The sequence below is a fragment of the Mastomys coucha genome, unplaced genomic scaffold (genome assembly GCF_008632895.1).
Source record: "Mastomys coucha isolate ucsf_1 unplaced genomic scaffold, UCSF_Mcou_1 pScaffold21, whole genome shotgun sequence".
Classification (NCBI taxonomy): Eukaryota; Metazoa; Chordata; class Mammalia; order Rodentia; family Muridae; genus Mastomys; species Mastomys coucha.
The window spans coordinates 57,554,266-57,564,214 of NW_022196904.1; the positions used below are offsets into that span (position 1 = coordinate 57,554,266).

The 9,949-nt window shown below is 45.0% G+C and overlaps 1 protein-coding gene across 7 annotated transcripts in view; it reads right to left on the minus strand.

Moving 5' to 3' along the window:
* Mef2a (myocyte enhancer factor 2A) overlaps window positions 1-545 on the minus strand; it is a 123,406-nt gene extending 122,861 nt beyond the window's left edge. For 2 of the 7 annotated variants that reach the window (XM_031386944.1, XM_031386945.1), the window contains exon 1: window positions 72-545. The gene's annotated coding sequence lies outside the window, so the exon portion shown is untranslated. The remainder of the gene's footprint in view (window positions 1-71) is intronic. The other 5 variants (XM_031386947.1, XM_031386948.1, XM_031386950.1 and 2 more) reach the window with 4 other exon arrangements.
* Window positions 546-9,949: the final 9,404 nt, after the last annotated feature.

Consider the following 9,949-nt stretch of genomic DNA (forward strand, 5'->3'; position numbering starts at 1 on the left):
CCCCCCCCCCACAGCGCGGCTCGACCCCCTTCCCAGCCGCCGCCACATCTCTGACGCCCGCGGCCCCTCACCGAGTCTCCGCTTCAGCCGGCGGGCGCGCACACGCCGCAGCCCCGGCCCGGCCCGCCACAGCACTCCGCGCCGCCCGGAGCCGCCTCCTTCAGCCCGGGACTCGCCGGGACATCCGCGCACGGATCCCCACACCGGGGCTATTTTTAGGAGTCAGGCCTCGGCCAGACCGGAACTCGTTCTTCGCGACGCGCGTGCGCACTGTGAGGACGTCTTGGTGTCCCTCCGCCGGCCTCGCCTCTCCCTTCCTCTCCGCTTCCTCTCTTTCTTCTCTCTCGAGCTCTCCTTTTAGGGTATATTTCTGCTCTCGGTGGGTCCCGAAGGCTTTGTCATGGGCAAGGCAAGGGGATAGTCAGAGAGAGCTGCACCTTCTCAGCAGCCAGCGCTGTTGCACAAGGACGCGAGGGGCGGACTATGTTTTTCCGGGTGGGTGAGGCGACAGATCACCCGGCACAGGAAGGAGATGACGGCTGCTTGGCGCCGGGCCTGCAGCCTGGAGCGCGCTTCCCTCTGAAGGACCGTGTTCTCCTGGAAGGGATACTGGTCACTTGATGAGGGCCTGGGCGTGGCGGGCCGCCGGCGTCGCGCCCCCGCCGCCTCCTGGACCAGCCCGGGCCCACGGCTCCGGTGACGCGGCGCGTGACCGGTCCCCGCGCTTGGTCCGCGACCAGAGGCGAGGCCCGACACCGCGGGACAGCCCAGACGCCCTGTGCGGTGCTCGGGACCGAGGCCAGCTCCCGGCCCTCCCTCGGCTCGCCACGCCCTCACTGTGGTCAGGGCCACACCTGTGTCCAGGCCTGGACAGCTGCTGGGTCAACCCTGCTGGGCCAGCAGTTGGATCCTGTCCCTGGCCACTCAATCCCAGCAGGGGCTTGGAAAGCAAAAGACACCTTGAGAATGAGGCAACCTGCCTATTTGGGCTATTGATACTAACTAGTGTGGCTTTGTAGTAAACTGTATCTCACTTAATACTCACATCCCAGTGAAGTTCACCTCACTTTCTGTTCCCATTTGGCTGATGAGAAAGGAAAACTGAGAATCACTTCGACCAGGCACCACACAGCGCCAGAGAAGGGCCATGAAGATGTGAACTCCTAACTGCTCATTGAACTGATTTTTTCTGAGGGGAAAAGATGTCCTTGAGACAGCACTTGTATCTTTTTGTTGTTGTTTTGTTTTGTTTTTTTCGAGACAGGGTTTCTCTGTATAGCCCTGGCTGTCCTGGAACTCACGCTGTAGACCAGGCTGGCCTCGAACTCTGAAATCCACCTTCCTCTGACTCCCAAGTGCTGGGATTAAAGGCATGTGCCACCACCGCCCGACGCACTTGTATTTTGTTAACTTACTGATTTTGTCCCCAAAAGTTGCTACCTCCGTAGAGGTCCTTAGACTATGATTGCTGGTGTCCGAACCCAGAGTTGCCCATGCCATGAACACAAACCCACATGTATACGTTTTCATTCGAAAATGAGAGACTCAATTCTGTGTTTAGGGCTTTAAAACGAGTCTTTGGGGGTGGGCAAGCAGATGTGCAGAGGCTGTGTGCAGAGGAACTGGGAAGTTACAAAGGAAGCTGGAGGCTCGCCGGCTTCCTCCCTCAAGGACAACAAGGCAATGTGCTGGGGAGAGTCTGACACAAAGGCAGTACAGAGATACGAGATACCAGACACTGGAAAATAAGCCCAGAGCTTCTGCTCAGAGCCTGGCTTCAGTGTTCAGGGGAATTTAGTGGAGGAAGGTGGCAGGGAGCTGTTATCTTCCCCTCTAGCCTGTCAGGCCCTTTGAAAGAAAAAGGTCTGTGCCCAGACTGCTTGCTGGGAGGAGTTTAAAACACACTTAATTCTGGTGTAAAGCAGCAAGGTATGTGGAAACGCATGGGGTTTAACCCACCAGAAGCTGCAGCAGCTGTAGTCACCTGCTCTAGTCCAGGAGGATGGCTGCTGTGATGATTTCCATCAAAACCAGAGGTAAAGGAGAGTGAAGACTAGGTCCTCCTCACGGGCTTTTCATCCTGAGAGAGAGGGAAGGACAAAGAGGACAACTTGTTTCAGAAGACACTTGACCCTCACATAGCTCCCCCATCCCTGCCCTCTGTATGCAGTCCTCCTGGGACACATGAGACTCAACTCCAGACTGCCCACCCATCATCTAATACCAAGCCTTTTGGTCACCCTAGAAGCCAGGCAGAGAACTTGCCCATTAAGTGCAGCCAAGAGAAAAACTGCACAGTTTTAGAAAGAACCCTTTCTCTCAGCAGCTGTATCACAATATCATTGCCTAAGAGTTAGAAGTGATAGGGAAGAAGGAGGGGAAGGGAGAGAAGACAGCTGTTGGAAAATATATTACCAAAGCACACTCAACTGTGACTTATAGTTAAAATGTTTGGGGGAAGGTGTTGAAGCCTCTACAGATCTCAAAAACCTGCACCTGAAGTCCAGTATCCAGCAACCTCCCAGCACTCAGCTTGACATGGACCATATGCCCAGCAGGTCTGTGTGCTGCTGACTCCAAAGGAACTACTGAGGAACAGCACTTCATCCTCCTACTCTGTCTGGCCTCCTTAAAGCCACAGTGACCATGCTACAGGGGTTCAGCATTGCTCTGGCACTGGACCTGAGTGAAGAACAGCCCTTCTTTCTACAAAGAGGCTGCCAGGTTATAGCAAAATGATCCAGCTTAAAACACGATCCAGCTTCTCGGTGACCTTGAAAAGGACTTCTTCCTGTGGCACAGCACAGTCAAGGAGTAGCTAAGGAAAGAAGGTCATTAGGGAAGGCTTCTTAGAGAAGGCCATGCCCACAGTGAGTCTAAAAAACTTACAGGATGCAAAGGGACCCTTAGTATGGAAGGAAAAGAAACAGGATCTTCTCGCCTGTTACCAAACTGTCCTCACTCAGAACCCCCAACAGCTGCTTTGTGTACATTAGCCTGGTCCCCCATCTGGAGGGTAAGCCTTTTCCTACTTGGTCCATTTCTGATGGGGTACCATTTTGTTTATGGCCCTTCTCTAAGTTAGTGGATGAGTAGAAGCACGGCCTTTCTTTATGCTTGTCGGTCTGTCTATCTGCCTTCCCCATTCTAGAGAGGGCACCCCATAAAGAAAAAAGCTGTGATTTATTTCATATACTCACAGTTAGCATGGAGTACAAGTAAATAAGTCCTTGTTATAAGTTTAGGAGCCTTTCAGCTGAGTGTTCTCCTTGGGGGCCTCTTGAATGTGGCACAAGGGAGGATCCATGGCTGACGTGGTGCAACCTCCAGATGGAGGGCCAACAAGTAGTGGTACATGAGGCTAGGAGTGTTCAAGGTGAGATAATAGAGTATCTGGACATGCTGTCTTTTTTCCTTTTTCTTTGACACCAGTGGGGAGCTACCAACAGATATTAAGCAGGTGAAAAGCTTGATCTATTTGCCATGTTGAGGAGCAAGAGAGAAAAACTATCCCAACAGATCACAGGAAACCAAGGAGAAATGGCAATGAAATACAAAAAGGGACCTTAGACTGGGTTCTTGTATTAAAGAGAAACATAGATGGGAAACTGGTGAAGTTTAACTAAGGTCTGCAGTTCATACTTATATGATCGATTTTTATCAATATTAACCTTCTAGTTTTGATAATCATATCTTTATTTTAAATAAAATGTCAACAGTCAAGTAAGAATGTAGTGAATTACCGTGACAGTTTTGAAAGGTTTTTGTCAGTCTAAGATTATTGTAAGATAAAATAATTTTGGAATAATAAGGTATTGTTTTAGTATTTTACATAGACTATAAACTCCCTAGTTATTATCTTTGGAGTTAAGAGAACTGGCATGCTGGTTGTGTGGAGTTTCTTTACAATACAAAGTAGCTGTTAAGTCTCACTTCCATTTGAGCAATATTAAAACCGCTGGTAAATGTTGGTAAGTATTTTGGAGTGAGCAATGTTCTGAGTAGAGGGAAAACCATAGGAAAAATGCTTCCATTTCCAACACAAAGCAGTGGAGTTTCATGTCTGCATGTACTTGCTCCTAAACTTCAGAACCTGACTTGTCCACACGTGTAACTTCTAACATCGCCTGATGCATCCTTTTCAATCAGTAAAGGGGCTGTTTTCACTTTTCTTATTTTAATATCATATGGGCTTTTATTCTCGTATGACTGATGATGAAAAGGATGAATGCAGGCTCTCGCAGAGGGAATAAAAGAGCTTTCCTTGGCTCCGTCTCCATTCTTCCATGTGAAAGTCTACATAAAGATTCAATAAACTTGAAAAACACAAAAACTCAAATCTTTGACAGCTGGGTGTTTTTACACGATCACACTTCAAATAAGTCTTTCAATTCCTATTATATGTTGTCATTTTGTTATATTGTAGTGTTTTCTTCTGTATAGAGTTTATTCAGATTTTGCAGCACTCTCCAATAGCCAGCCATAGATTCACATGCCAATTATTGTAATTCCAAACCTTGAGTTTATTATCTTTTCACTTTCCGTATCGTTCCAAAGAGAGACTGTTTCACATACACACCTCAGCATCCCACCCACATCAGCTGCTTGCATATGAAACACTCGTGGCTCTTTGCCTTTCTGCTCTTCTCACGGATGTTTCTCCTGAAGGCTGGCAATGTCCTTTGGTCCCACCTCAGTAATTTCTTTCATGGTGCATTCCAGCATGACAAACCTCTGCTGTGTCTACTAGGATGTCCGCTTAGACCCATTCTGGGTCTAGATGTGCCCAAAGATCCCTCATCCAGAGAAAATGATAGATTCTCTCTATTACACATTTGCAAATTATTCTCAAATGACAACTCACAGTCTAGCAGGAATTTATAACTGTTAGAAATGCAAGGTGTTGAGATTTGAAGCAAATTTGGGAGTCGCCAAAAAGGTAAAGCTGCAAATTTGGAATCAAATAGTCCTTTGTTTATGTCACATTGCTAAAAAATTTTTCCAGGTATGTTACATTGCGTAAATTGCTCAACTTCTCAACCCAACGTTCTCATGTATAAAGTGACAGAAATCCTTACTTGAGGTTATTTTCAGGATTGAGTGACCTATGTTTGACTGCACATTGATAAACTCCATAGACTGCTACAAAGACCCTAATATATGCCAAGCCCTGTCCTATGCCCTAAACGAACAGATGGGACCCATGTTCACATGTAGCTTGTAGTCTTGAAAGCAGATCATAAAAGACACATAAGATATGTCAATATGAGCCATGATAAAGACAGAAAAATCCTCTATCCCCAGAGAGAGATTGTGCTGATAGTTTAGTTTTGGGTACAAGGAAGGCTTTTCTGAGGCAGTGATAGTTGAGTGTCCAGAGTCAAAGAGTGACCCAGGCAGAAGGAAGAATGGAGTGTTTGCAGAGAAACGGGGTTAGTCTGCTCAAAGTACAGAATGGTCACAAGCACGGAAGGTCAGCTGGGAGATAAGTTTAAAACCACAAGGAGGCTGCAGTTCGATGTCATTACTTATGCAGAAAAAGGGAAAAAAGTAGATAAAATTACCAGCAAGTTAATCCAAACTGCTTCCTTACTATATGAAACAGGCTTGAAAAACCTATCTGTTGGACCACTGTCAGTTATTTATGTATTTATGCATTTATTTATTTGTTTATTTAAGCTGTAAGAAACTCAAGTCAAACCAATGTATGCCATACTTAAAGACAAAGCTCTGTTGGCTTGTTTGCGTGAAGATTCAAGAGTACAGGGTTGCGTCCTTAGCTATAGCTTTGCTATTTGTGGCTTCAGTTATTGATGGTCACTGGGAAAAAATACAACAGAACATTTTGAAATAACAAGAGATCACATCCACATAACTTTTATTAAACTGTATCATAATTATTCTATTTTATTATTGGTTATTTTCTATCTTGCTTTTCTATCTTTATTTATTTTGTGCATGTGGCTGCATGAGTACCTGTCTGCCATGCATGTGGAGATCAGAGAACAACCTTTGGAAGCTGGTTCTCTTCTTCCTCCATGTGAGGCCCACAGATGGAACATTGGTCATCTGGCACAGCAAGCACCTTATCACACCCATATCTTGCCAGACCCCCTACTTTTAATCTTTGCTTTCCCTAATTTATAAACTAAATTTTATCATGGATGTCTAGGTATGTGAGGGGAAACATATCATATATATGGTAGTATCTGAAGTTGAGGCTCTCGCTGAGGGTCTTTAGTTCACCCTCTGTAGATAAAGAGGGATCACTATAATTCTAGTTTTATCATTTCTGCTGGGCCTGAGTTGGCACTTCCATCTTTGTCCTCTCTCCACTCTCTTCTACACCTCACTATGTTGCTCTCACTCATGGGTAGGAATGCTTTATGAATAATTCTGCAGCAACTCTAGTCTTAGGATTTCCTATTTAGCAACTTCTTTCAAAATAGAGGGTTTTTTGTTTTTGTTTTTGGTCTTTGGGTTTTTTTTTTTTTTTCTAGCAAAGTTTCATTTGCGCCTTGTCCTGTTGCATGTCTCTGAACCAGTCACAACAGCCAAGGTACTAGGATGGTCTGATTGGCCAAATCTGGATCACTAGCTCACCCCCTGGAGTCCTGAGTGGGTTCAAACTCACCCAAAATCCAAGGACAAGGTGATTGATGAGGGAAACTATTCTCCCCAGATTAGAATGCTAGAATCAGAAGAAGTCCTGCTTGCCAGACAGTCAAAAAGAATACAGAGCTCACAAGAGTGGATCAGCAAATATGGGTTGTGTGCTTATGTTAAGTGAGCTGTCAGTGGCAGAATTTGTGGTCCATCCCAGTGATTAAGCTTGCTCTCCTGTTAGGAAAGAGGCCCGAAAGGAAAGTCCTAAGAAACCTGGCAAATGCTGCCATAGCATTTTTGACCTTCACAGGTCCTGAAGGCTGACTCCAGCTCTCATTCCCACCCAGTCCTCAACCTCATAGGGGTTTCGCATTCTTTGCAACCAGCAAACGTTCCAGACAAACCCATCCCATCTTCTTGCAGGAACTGGGGCTACTGCACCCCATTGTCATACAAGGCTTGCCTCACTTAGGCATTTCTGAGTCATGCTGCTCTTGAGTGTCATCCTTGTGTAGCCTTCCATGGCATGTAGTATCCTTGTCTTCCAGGTGGTAGGTATTTGTGGCTGGCGGACTGGGGCTCTGCTCATTTTTCCAGTCCTAGTGTCTTGTGTTACTTAGGGCAAGGAAATCTCTTCTTCAGCATGAGGTGGCTAGCAAGTGATCAGGTCACAGCCTTCAGTTGCCTTTCCAGAAGACCTTTCTTTAGGCAATCTCCTGTAAACTATGCTAAGCCCCAGAGGCTAGGAGTTCCTATGGGTAGGCCTAGAGACCACCACACACACCTGGCTCCAGACCCTCTCCGTGGATCTCCTTTTCTTTAATGGGAAGTCCAACCAGCAGTCATGAGGTCTTTCTCATTAATGCTTTCTCTACAGACTAGCACATAGTAGGCTTTCAATAAACATCCTTGGCATGAAAAGCAAAACAAAACAACTCTATGTTCAAGATCAGGCAGTGGAAGAATACTTTGATCTATCTAAAATCTTGATTTAACTTAGAATCGAAATGAGCCACTCAGAAAATTCAAGAATGGAAAATCTATTTCATGCTGGGTTTTCCCAAGGAAATAAATCCTAGAGATCCGAAAGCCATGGTTTTCAATGTTCATGTTAGTAAAATATCAAAACAGCCTCTGAAAAAGAATAGGCTTCATTTTGTGCTTAGATTTTCAGTGAGGTTCCTGTTTTTCTCAGAAATCTCAACCTCTGCTGGGTAATTGCACAACTCCTGACTTTGCTCAGCCCGTGTAGTCTTGGCACAATCAACATTTCTTGGTACATGCTGTAGGCAAGATTTTTATGAGGCTTGATTCTTGTCTTGGCTTCATTTGATCATGTATATCTGTAATTCAGCACACAGATGAAAGCAGACAGCACCTCTCAGCACTGAGAGGGGCGAGTGCCACAGAAAATGATAACATGTTTATCGTACATACACACCTACAGGAATGCAAAGGGCTTTCCAGCAGCCATGCTCTAGCACGTACTGCACCGTAAGCACACCGTTTGAAGGGGCTAGGTCCTCTCCTGGAGAATCATTTACAATTTCCAGAGGCTTAAACAAGTTGAATGTAGCCCTCAGAAAGGAAAAGGGACAGAAGAGACCTGTCAGAGCTCCTTGTTGGAATTACTATACCAGCACTGGATCTCAGAGAGGGCGCATTTTGATCAGCTTCTCTCCAGAAGCTGTGTTAGAGCACAGCAGCAGGATGGAGGTTACTGGAAGGCCACGTTTTTTATTTTTCAGGGTAAAAAAGATGAAAGAAGTTTGTTGTTGTTGTTTTTAGGGCACTGAGTTGCCAAGGGTTTATAGAAACAGGAATTCTTGTACATTGTTAGGGAGAGTGAAATTGGTACAATCTTTTTAGGAGTCCAGTTGACTAATATCTGCCATCATATTAAGTGTACATCCCTGTGACCCAGCCATTTCCTGTCAAAGAGTTTTCTCTAAGAGTACTTACCTGTATCCATTACAGAATTATCTATAACAGCCAACTAATCCAAAAGAGAAACAAATACCTATCAAATTGAGAGAGGGTAAACAATTTTTAGTACAAACAAACAAGAGAACACTATTCCCCTGTCTTATACATACAATGGTCCCCCTTCATCCAAAGGGGTTATCTTCAGTGGATGCCTGAAACTGTGGCTCATTTCTGAATTGTATGTATATCATGTCCCACACATTCCAAAGCAAATGCTACACAGTTCCAGAGTCAATCCACCCTTCCACATGCTGTGTTCTCATATCTCCTTTCCAGCACTACTTTTGCTAGCTGGGGCCATACTTATGTTAAAATCAGGGTTATCTGAAAACAAACACTGTTGTGTGGATACAGTGAACCTGATAACCAAGAGAAGTGCAGGGTAGCTAACAGGGGGTTACGATATACAGTGTAGATACACTAGACAAGGGGATGGCAAGATTTCATGCTACTTAGAAGGCGACACAATTTACAACTCATGGATTTAAGCATTTTTGAAAGTTTGCATTTCTATTTCAGACCATAGTTAACCATGGGTACCTAAAATCATGGAGTGAAACTCCAGATATGGAGGAACTATGGCTTATGAAAAAGGAGTAGTGTCAGTGTCCCTCAACATGGTCATTTCTGGAGGCAACAGCGGGTAGGTGCTTCAGACTTCTAACTCAAAATGCTTACGAACATTCTGAGAGCACAGAGCAGCCCCTCTACAGTGACAGAAAAGAATTATCCAAAACAATCTGTTGTCAGTGCTCAGCTAAGAGATCCTTACAGAGAAATCTAAGTTTCCCTAAAGAAAAGCAGTAGGTGCCCGTGAGAGGGGAAGTTGGGTATGATCCTTTCACCCAGGGTGGGGGTTGGGTGTTACATGTGCATGTTTTCCATATGTATTTTTAAAGTTGGTGCTAAGCAGTTTTCAAATGTGTTTTCTCTTGCTGGGTATAGGTAGGAGCTGGTCCCATAGCAGGTATGTGTTTATCTCGCCTTAGTTCGTCTCCTTGCTAAGAGTAAAGAGAAATAGGGAATGAGGTGGAATTGAGAGGAACAATTTGAAATTCACATATTTCTGGGCCATTTCTGTCACCTGGAGAGAGAGAAACATCCTGACTTTGTTCATTCTGAACAAATACAGAAAAGTAATATAGAAAAGCGTATAGATTTCACTGCCTGCCTCTCCTCACGTTGACTTTAGAGCTTGGAGATCCAGATAAAATGCTCTGTCCCTTTCCCAGCATGTGACAAATACACACAATACACAAATTCCAATTTTCTTATGATGGTTCATGCTATACTCGTTGACCTGATGGCTCTCTATGTGGGAGGAAGTGATATATAGTCAATAGAAACGTACTTAGAT